The sequence below is a fragment of the Rousettus aegyptiacus genome, unplaced genomic scaffold (assembly GCF_014176215.1).
Source record: "Rousettus aegyptiacus isolate mRouAeg1 unplaced genomic scaffold, mRouAeg1.p scaffold_m13_p_15, whole genome shotgun sequence".
NCBI lineage: Eukaryota > Metazoa > Chordata > Mammalia > Chiroptera > Pteropodidae > Rousettus > Rousettus aegyptiacus.
In genome coordinates, this window is record NW_023416290.1 from 16215725 (window position 1) to 16227271 (window position 11547).

An 11547-nucleotide genomic window follows, 5' to 3' on the forward strand; every position below is an offset into this window, starting at 1 on the left:
CAACAAAGATGTCCATTCCTAATCCCTCAAATCTGTAAATATGTCACCTTGCATGATAAAAGGAACTTTTTCAGATGTGACTATGTTAAGGATTTTGAGATGGGAAAATTGTTCTGGATTGTTCAGTTAGGCATGACCACAGGGGTTCTTGAGAAAGAGAGAGAGAGAAGGAGAGAGAAGATAGATGATCAAAGTTGGTAGTAGAAGATGTAAGGAAGAAAATAGAGATTGAAATGTTGTGGCCATGAGCCAAAGGACACCTGTAACCTGTGGAAGTTGAAAAGGATAAGGAGCAGATTTTCCATTGGAGACTCCAAAAAGGAACCAGCCCTGTCAACATCTTGATCTGCCGAATCACCTTGATGTGTCCATCTCCTACGTCTGCAGACCTTTGAGGATTTTTAGGAAACCCTGCAGTGCAAGCCAAAGTTGGCTGGCTGCCTATTACTTAAAGAGCCCCTGGTAGCGAGAGGGTTGGGTGGGTCAGGGGTCTAGGAAGTCACCAGGGTAGAACAAGTAAAGTTCACCAGGCTAATGCAAATTCAGATTTGGCCTCGTTGGAGGAGGGCTCAACACAGGGACAATAGCAACTGTCCTTCCACTCTTCTCCCTGAAGCCCTGTATATCTCTGGTGCCCCTGATCTACTGCCCCTCCACCAGAGCCCAGGGTGAGTGCCTGCACACAAGTAAGTCTGTGCATGGGCCCTTTAAGAGGATGTCTGGGTTTCCAGCAGCCTTCCATTTCACTGAGAAGGACAGAATCCCTACTGATTCTCACAAGCAGATGTGTGGGGACTTTTCTTCCCAGCACTGGTTCTTTGGACTGGGGAGCCTGGTGTGAGCCTGGAACTCCTTGATTCTCAGGGAGAACCTGCAGAACTGAGATGTCCCACCTGATTTTCAACTGCCACACGTGGGTTTGGGACCAGCCTATTTCACGTCTTTGCCCTCCTACCAGTCTCGAAGTGGTTTCTTCTTTATATCCTTGGTTACAGGAATTCAACTAGTCTTCAAATAGTTCTCCAGGTTGATTGTCCTAGAAATTAATTGTAATTTTGACATGAGAGTTGATGAGTACAGCATTTACCTACTCCACTATACTACCTGGAACTCTCAACATGCCCATCTTTGTTTTTAATCACCTCTTAAAAATGAAGAGATACCAAAGAGTCCAAAAATTTAAAAAGCCTTTAGCATGAAGAAACAAAAGGGTGAAAAAAGAAATGGGAAGAAACAGTGACAAAAATATTAAAAATTTATCATTAATTTTTTAGAGAGAAGTTATTGCATTCATAAAAAAGGAATGGGATGATATTTTTAAGAAATACTCAAAATTTACATTATAAAATGACATCTTTGAGATTTAAAAATATTATGACAAAAATATAAAATATCTAGAATGTTTAGAAGATAAATTCAATGATATCTGCAAGAAAACAGAAGTAAACTTAACAAAAAAGATGGTAAATAGAAGAGAAATAATAAGATGAAGGATTGATCCAGAAAATCTAGAATCCAAATTCTAAAAGTTTCAGAAAGAGAAAATGAAAAGATGAAAGTATCAAACAGCTAATGCAAGAAGAGTATCAGAATGGAGAACAGATGTCTCCAGTTTGACAGGACCCAATGAATGTCCAGAACAATTCATTTGAGGAAAGACTTACACCGTAGCACATCCTTGGGAAATTTTAGAATGTTAGAGAAGATCCTAGAAGTTCTCATGTAGAAGAAATCGATCATATACCCATTACTAAGAATCAGAATGGATTAGACTTCTTGACAAAAGATGCTTGAAGCTAGAGGACAATGGAATGGTGGCTTCAAAATTATAAGGGAAAGTGATTTCTAACCTAGAAGTCTGTACTGAGCCAAACTATGTTATTCAAGTGTGATAGAAAGAAGACATTTTTTATAAACAAAGAATCAAAAAGTTTATCTGTCACGGTCCATTTTTCAGGAAATAACTGACCAAGTAAATGTGCATTTGCTGCACAAAATTAAGAATACAACAAGAAAAAGGAAAAGGGTGAGAAAGTTCCCATGATACAGAAGTTTTGGCACAAGAGAGAGACCAAAAGAGTGGAAGGATGATGTTGAAGAGAGACTCTGAGATGACAGCTACATAAGAAGCCCAGAAAGCAACAATCCCATGTGAAGTTGGAAGACAGAAGGATCTAGGAGGGATATCTCCAAGAAAAGTGATGTATCTGAATATAGAGAAGGATTCTTGCTTCTTGGAATGGGGAGATCAATTAATGATAAAAAAAAAAAGAAAGAAAAGAAAAAGAAAAAGAAAGAGTACAAAGCAGTGTGAAAAAATGAGGCAAATTGACCAAGAAAGGAAATGTAATCATATCACTCTATATGACTCATCCTTAAATAATATTTATGTAGTCATAATAAAAGCAGCATATTATCAGTTCAGGCCCAAACTATGATCACAGTTTAGCTACTGACACTAATGTAGTTATTTTCCAGAACATGTTGCTTTCGGACTTTCAGTCATCTGATACAAAAATAGATCCACAGATATAGATATTCTCTAACAATTACCATTGTGGTATACAACTAAGAATTATATTAATTCTCTTCTTATTAGATAATTAATTATTAAAATCTCCTTAATATTTCAATGTATGTCTTAAGTGCACTGATCTAATTTAAAAGGCTGCCTTCTTGGATCACCTCCTGGTTTATAATGTTGCTTATGGATAGAAGTAAAGATGAGAATAACCACATTTTAATCCCATTTTCAGAACTGAGAATTTTATCTTTTTAAGTTTCCTGAAATATTAATAGTAAATAGAACTATCTCAATTAGCATTGTTGTTATTCTAAATATTTAACTTTACCACAGAGATAAAAAAAAAAAAAAAAACCAGTCTGTCACTTGCAGGTCACTTGCTCTATCGAATTATGTAACTTCCTCTTCCTTGTTAAAATCTCAGCCACATGACAAACCAGACTGTCGTAAACTCCTTATGATGTTAGTCTTTATCCTGGAACACACTTCCCTCCTCAGGGGTTTATGTCAGCAAGATTATAAACAATGTTTTGTTGAACAAGGAAACCATCACTTAAAACACTCTACAGCTGACTTTCCTTGAAACGACCTGTTTATGTACATTCTAGAGAACCTCACTTAAAAAAGATATGTTACTGAAAAAATATATATAGACTGAAAATAATATTTTAATAATTCAGTCACTGTATAAATGTGCAATGGGTGTTCCTTATTTAAAAAGAATACTGAAGTAAATCATTTTGTAAAACCTAGAGATTTGTGAAAGGTGAAGAATTATTCCTTAGTAAATATTGCTTTTTCAGTTTGGATATTTATAGATGGTTATTTTATAATAGAACATTCCTGTGTAAATAATAATAGTCTCTGTTGATAAATTATTCTTTTTTCAGGTATTTACAATGTTTATAAAGCTATTTTTAAAGATTTTCCCATCATAGATGAGTGTGTCACAGTGAAGTGGTCATTTCCACTAAAAAATTTTGTCACAATCATGAGCCACACCTTTGACAGGTGATAAAAATATGGTTGACATAACCAATAAATTAAACATAGCTTGTAAATATGTTAAATTAATTAATCAAATTAACATAACTCGTAAGTATATTAAATTAATGTATAGTATGGTGTTTGGCTCCTTTTTCAAAAGGCATGGGTTGAATTCTGCTTTCCTAAAAAATTAGAATGAATTTTACCGTAGTTAAAAATTACTTTCTTTCACAAAGTAGAAGTATTTTGTGAGCTTGCAGAAAACTTTTAAAGCAAAGGTAAAGTGACTTGTGACTTAAAAAGAAAAAAGGAGTTCCAATTGTCAATTGAGTCATTTGTTTCATTTAAGCTCTATTTTCTCTCTTCTTGCACTGGCCATGATGGATAATACTTACAAGAAGAGAAATTAAAATATTGGTTAGCCCACCTGATACAGGATTTCTCTAATAGAATACAAAGAAATCATTGATAATATATAAGGTTAGAGGTGAAATAGTCATGTCGGTAGAAGGATACAGCTCTTTCTATATCAGTGTTCAAAACAATTGTTATAGGAACATTAACTACAACAGTTTGTGGCCACTTATATTCAGTTTAATTTTTAGTAACATCTGGAATATCTAAGAGCATCTGGATTCTGTTACAAAAGTAAAATCACTGAAGTCTCCAAATACACCCACATTCCACAGGAGATAGGCCATTACCATTGGGTCACCGTAGGTTCCATCATTAATTGACTAGTGTTTCTCTACTACACAGGACAATACTCTTTCAATATGGTTAGAACTGTATTTGCTTTTGACTGTGGAATTCTATTTGGGATTCCTCCCTAAGTTATTAATACATACACCCTTAAAAAAGGATGCCAAATACTCTGTTCCAAGTTACGAATAACCCCAAATGTTCCAGATGTTCAAAATTAATCATATTAGTTGTTTTTATGCTGCCAGAAAAATGCATAATTTCCAAATTGTGTTCACCTAAAAAATTACTATTGTTTCTTTTATTTATTTAGTTTCTTGTGTGACCTTTTGGATCCCACCCTCATCCTTCAGCTCTTATTATCGCCCTTACCATATAATTTTATATGTAAGCAGAAATGGTCTTTTCTCCTGTGTTGTTTCTTCTTTATTAATCATTACTTCATCTTCTAGAAACTCCCTTAGTACTGAAGCTATGCTTTAAATGTCTTTAATGCCTGGCTCAATGCCTGAGGAACAGAAAACTTTTCTAGAGTTTTAGAATTATTGTATTTTCCTGTTTCTAGAATCTACATTGTTTTTCACATTTTAACAACTCAGAACTTAAGATTCCTGTACTAATCAATGCTGATAGAATATTTCAGCTGCCAGGCTAAAGGTAAGACAGTTTTCCTTTGCCTGCTCACCTTTCCCCTCTAGCCATGCTCAAAAGATATCCCTTGACTAGTCATCTAGTTAATTATTTGCATCCATGGCACTCCAACTATTACATTTTTAACTTAAGTTTAGATTCTTTGTTGTCACTTAAAATTCCTTCAAAAAGATTACACAATGAAGTAACTCAAAACCACTGGGTAAGAAGCAGATTGCTTGTATAATTAAAAACAACAAAACAAGACCAGAAAGTGATGCAATTTCCTTATCTCCCCCTGCACTATTTCAGAAGTTCCAGTTTCCTCTCTGAGAATCAGCCTCTTGTCTAGTAATTGACTTTATGAAGTCCCGCCCTCTGCAAAGCAGGCCTGCATCACGATGTTAGAGATGTGTATAAAATGAGCAGGAGAATCTTTCAGGTGAGAGATCTGGGCCTGACATAAGAAATTGGGAGAAATAGGTGTATTGTTGTTCTCTGAAGCCAGAGGCCTAAATAAGGATACCCGAGAACAACAACATAGATGATGAGAAGGGGTTTCTTGACCAGAATTTCAGGAGGCAGAGCAGCATTCTGAGCTATACCACTGGCACAAAAATAGAAAGTATTCTATGTGTGTAGTAGGGAGTTATTATTAGAATTCTTGAAAAGTAACAGGACGACATCTTTTTTTTTTTTTTTTTTTCAGTTTTAAATCCTAAGAGCCAATGCAGAATGTGTGATCCATTCTACCAAGTGGGAGGTACAAGCACTGTCATATCTCTTGGCTCTCTATAGCTAAACTCCTCCTGGTGTCCTCCAAAGATCTGTAAATACCTGTATATGTTACTTTTCCATATGCTCAGGTATATCCCCTTAGTCTCATTTTCCCAGAACCTCTCTTCCAGAGCTCCATCTAAGAAATTTGCTCTTCTAGCAGCTGCAGAGCTGTTTTCTAAGACTTCCCATCATCATCATCCTTGACCTCACGTGACTGCTCTCCTATGCATAGTGCCTGACTTCTGCATCCCCTTATTCACTCTCTCATTTTGGGAGATCATATCTTTTAGTGGCTTCTTGAGAAAAGGAGTATGAAAAGGTAAAGTGTTTTAACGACTTCCCACTTTTCAAGATCTTATTCTTGATAATAAAAGAAAATAAAATTATAGAAGGATAGAGGTTGGAAAAGCGACTTTGAAGAATTGGTATTAAGATTTGAAATCTATATATAATTGTTACAATTTGCTCTGAAGCTATTCTGATTGTTTTCTTAGTACAGCCTGTTCTTTATAAAATCATATATGCATTCATTTAAAGCTTTGCATTCTACAGAAGCATACACTAAAAATAACAGAGCATATGAGATAAAGAGAGTTAGGGGCAGACCACACTGCCCAACTTTATAAGAGCACCAACAAAACAATAAACATCTATTTAAAAAAAAAATAGTAGCTCAGTTCATCTCAACTAGTAGTCTTTGACTTTGGGGCTTGCACTTTATTCTTTGGGATACAGGGGCATTTGTTTCCAAGAGACCAGATTTATCTAAATTAAAAAATCTGATTTAGAAGCTTTCATCATCCTTTTTTAAACACAGAGGGTAATATTTTTGCAACTTCCTTATCTGTCTTCACGCCTTCACCAGATGGCTTAATGTTGGGAAATGCAGAGCATTTCTTAAAAACTCTAACAGAGCTCTTGCTTTCACTAAAGGAAGGTAGCGCTCTAGGATCTCTTTCTTAACGTATTCATGCATTGCTAAGACTTGTTCTTTAATTGTGGAGAAAATTTGCTCCTGATTTCTTGGAAATCACGTGCCGGAAAAATTGTGTATGAACCAAAGAAACTTTGGTGTTCTTACTCTGATTTATCCCGCATTTACAAGTTGTGTATGAGCTAATTCACATTGTCAAAACATATGTGATAGTAGAACAGACCACATGTTTCGTTCTTTCGAAGACTTTAGGGAATACACCACCCCTAGAATCCTCCCACTATTTTGGTTTTGGTTTGCTTTTTTCCTGGTTTTCTCAATCCTTTCTCCATGTTTCTTTTCGTTTTCTTTCTTTCTTTCTTTCTTTCTTTCTTTCTTTCTTTCTTTCTTTCTTTCTTTCTTTCTTTCTTTCTTTCTTTCCTTCCTTCCTTCCTTCCTTCCTTCCTTCCTTCCTTCCTTCTTTCCTTCCTTCCTTCCTTCCCTCCTTCTTTCTTTCATTTTTTCCCCCTGTGTAAGCAAGGAAAAAAATATGCTTGATTTAGTTAGGATTAAGTTCAGTTGCCCATAGAAACTTAAAATAAAGTGGCATTTTAAATTTTTCTCATATATAAAAGAAATCGAGAAGTTAGATCATCTCATGATGTAAAATTCCTGCTCTGCTCCAGCCATTGTAACTACATTCCAGACAGCAGAAAGGAGGAACTGCAGATGGGCCAGAATGCAGAGGCATGTCTTCCTTTCATAAGCCTTCTAAGATGCTTCAAAGAACAATTAAGTTATATCTCATTGGCTGTATCTAGTTGTAGAAGGGTCTAATATCTTGTATCCAAACCTGTTTCCCAGTGTTCTGTTATTCAAGAAGGGAGAATAGATATTTGTGAGACAATCAGCATTCTTTGCCACAATATTGTTTGAAAATATTTAATATGTATCAAAAGTTTTAATATGCCAGAAACTGTCAAAGATAAGTGAAACTTGATTTCTACCATAAAAGATACATAACAATATGATGCACAAAGTTAGTCATAAGAATTCATGGTGAGTCACAGAACATGGATTCAAGCCCAGTTACGGAAGGGTGCTTTACCCAAAGTGCACAACTGAAAATCAGATTTGTTTAACTTTTCTCTTTATATAGCTGTATTGCCACTTGCTTCACAGTTGCACCCAGGAATGGAAAAAACACCTTGAAGGAGATTTTTCTTACGTGGGGAAGAGCACGAGCCAATTCAATTAAAGAACTCAGAGACTTCTTGGAGGAAAGGAAGCTATACTCTAATCCTCATTCCCTTAAGATTTGAAGCTATGGAGATCTTTCAAAATCAATTAGGATGACCCAGATAAAATTTTAGGGGTAGGTATAGGAAATGGGACTCCTGAAATAGAATCACTGTAAAGTTAGAAAGGGAGCCAACTCTGATACTGACTCAGAGAGGAGTGACGGGATGATGGATCTGGGTCCTGTGAGGTCAGGCCCTGGGACTAGACCTGGCCCAGTCAACTTGTGCTTAGGGAGCACCTGAACATCTGAATGGGGCAGGTTGGTTCTAAGTGCAAGATGGAGAGAAGTACTGGGGCGTGACCTGTCCCATATGGGGGAAAATGCCTTACGTGCTTGCCTGGGGCAAGGCCAAGGCCTGTTCCAAGAACCAGCAAGCCCAGGGCATAAGAGAGGTGTCCAGCTGACAGGCTCTGAGGGGGAGCAATCTCTGGATCTAGCTGGATCTGGCTAGAGGGTTCACCAGTGGTCACTTCATCGGACAGTCTTTCCTCTACTTAATATATATCCAACATCACAAGACAAAATGAAAATTAAAGATAGAGAATAAAACGCCTTAATTTAACAAAGGTAGGAAGGGGGTAAGAAATAAAAAAGAACAATAATTGGAAAATAAAAAGTAGGATGAGCAGATATGAGAAACTAAAGTAAAAGTAAGAATAATTTTATCTTATTAAAAGACAGAATCACACTAGAATAAAAACAAATTGCAGCTCTTTAAAAATAAAAATAAATTGTGACCAGAGGGAATGGAAAGATATTTAAGGCAAGCATTAATATAAAGAAGATAAGTGTAATAATATAAAAATAAAATTAACTAGACAATATGGAAAAATGTTTTATTAGCGAGAAAGTCATTCCTTAATCATGAATCTGTATGTACTAATCGATAAGTTTCACTAAATAGCAAGCAAAAATGACAGAATGACAAGAAGTTGACAAATACTCAACTATAGTAAAAAAGTTTATTATAGCTCAGAAATCAAAACATTAAACTGAGACAAATAAGTATATAAAAATTCTAATATAATTAGTAATTCTTATTAATAAGAGGATATAGAACCCTACACTTACCACGTAAAAATATATATTTCATTGTGAAATCCACATGAAATGCTCACCAAAATTAATGATATATCAAGCCACATTGAAAAATCTGAAACAGAGCTTAAGAAGTATAATTCGCATAAGATCATATTTCTCTGACCACAATACAGAAAATGTGGATATTCGCAACAAAATAATAAAAAATCAAAAGAAAACACAGCTCCTCCATTTGGAATTTACAAATCACTCTTTTAAATAATTCTTGGGTAAAGAAAAAAGTAGAAACTAGGGTTCTAAATGAACTATCTCAAGGTATTATTTTTTTCTATGTTAATTAAATATAAAAACAAAACACATACCAAATATTAATAATTACTAACCATTTTGAACAAAACTTGATTTTCATCATTCACTTTTTGGATTTAGAATCAAACTTTACTTGTTTCCTTAGTCCTTATAAGTTTTTGTTTATATAAACTGGGGAAATACAAATATACTGAAAAACTGGAATAAAAATTCACTACTTTATTGTGTGACAAACAAATTGAGGTTAAAAAAGGAAAATTTGTTTTGTCCAAATGAACTATCTAAAAATTAAGCCACATAATGGAAAATTAATGGTCGAGTAATACTAAATATGCAGACAAAAAGTTATGTGGTAAATATACTGTAAGATCCGGGAATCCTTTAAGTTAAGCCTTCAGTTTTGTTTTTTTTCCTAGTATGTTTCCCATAATCCTGTTACCCTCGATGATAACAACTACTTGTCAAAGCTTGAGTTCCTTGTGCAGTGTTTAGGACAAGAGATTCTTGCCCCTACTGATAAGTGGAAATACTTATAATTATCTGATAAACCCTTATATTTAGGAAAAACTGTGTATCAGTCTCCCTTTCTATGGTGACCTCTATGCGGAGAACCATCCAAAGATTCTGATTGTTAAAAAAGCCCAGTAATATGTTTAGGTGGTATCTGTAGGAAGAGTCTGAGCTATATATAGAAGCAAAACCAACTATGAGAAGTGATCAAATCCTTCTCTGAAGTAATTGATAAGAATAATCAATTTACTCAAACAAATAATATTGACAATTGGGGTCTACTTATTAGACTGTAAAATAAATGTTTAGATGACTGGTGTATGGACATAGTGGGAAAGTATACCAGAATATATCCAACAATATTTGAGTATAAATTTAATACTACTATCAGCAAGGCAAAATATACAGTAAGTGCTCACTAATACTACTCCGATAGAATTCATAAAGAAGTTCATTCTCAACTTCACATTTGTGCTGTAGAGTAGGAATACTACATGGAGACATTTCACTGCAGCCAATCGTTAAATATTTGGTGGGCTAGAGAAATATGCAAAACCAGAAAAAGAAGGTGTAGAAAGCAATAACCTCTGACCTTGCTGTAGGTGGGGACTGTGGAATTATTCAGGCAGGGCTGCAGCTGTGCACAGCTCGCAGTGTAATGTGTGGAAGCATCAATATTTAGCCATGCCTAGGGGTTAAGTTATCCCACATGACACCTGTGCCCAATCAATAGATGTTGTGGATCAGGGAGAGAGAATGAATGGAATGATAAAACATGTCCCAATACATTGAGAAGTAATGTTTCAGAATGAGTCATGGTATGCTAACTATTTGTCACATGGGAAACAATTGATAAAAACAAGATAATGAATAAAAAAGTCAAAATATGCCTCTGTTATAGGGTAAGATATTAGGGTCCGATGGTATGTAAAACTGAGAGATCTGACCAGAAAGTTTCCACATATGCAAAAGTATCAGCTCTCTATTCTTACAATCAGATGTCTTCGATTTTTAACTTATCCTGGTGATTCATGTCCTTCTTTTCTACACTGCTAATCCTATAGGAGGTTTTACTGGCTCAGTTTGGGAACCCTACCAGTCTGTCACTGCAGCTCCTGAAAAATATCTGCCTTTGTTCTAAGCTTAAGGGGCAGCGAGGGTCATATCACACCACTACTATTCTGGAAAATACTGGGCAGTTCTTAAACTGTTTCAAAGAACAATGAAAGTTGATCGAATGAAAGCAATTAATGTCATTGTCACTTTTGCCTTGAAGGGCACAGCCGGTGAGCCTGTGGAGAGTATCTCCTCATCAGCTGAAGAAAAATAGAACACAACTTCTCAAAAAAGAAATTGGTGTTTGGAATAAAACTTATGAGAGCCAGAAATTACATCATTGGGTCCACTAGCTTAAAATTTAGATCATCTTTATCAGTTTAGAGCCAAAATAAAACAAGGTTATAAAATCCAATATAAAAAGTCAATACATAAAGAGATGCCACAAAGTTATTCATTAAACAAACCTAATAACAGGATAGACACATTGCCAAATTAATAATCTTTTAGAACTCTTTAAGTAGCGATGTCTAAGCAGCTAGGTAAAGCCACGCATGTGTGACAGCCCTGACTGTGTATGTCATTATTTCACTAATTTTATGTTCCAGTTGAGCTGAACAATAGCTATCTCCTTTCACTTTGTCTTGGATAACGGAAAAAGGTAAGAATTTGTTATCTCCTAAATATGCGCCTATTAATTTCCAATCAAGAAGACCTGAAAGGTACAACATGCAAGAAATCTTTAGAAATTTTATCTTCCTTCATTTGGCGGGGTGGGGGGAGGGGTAGACA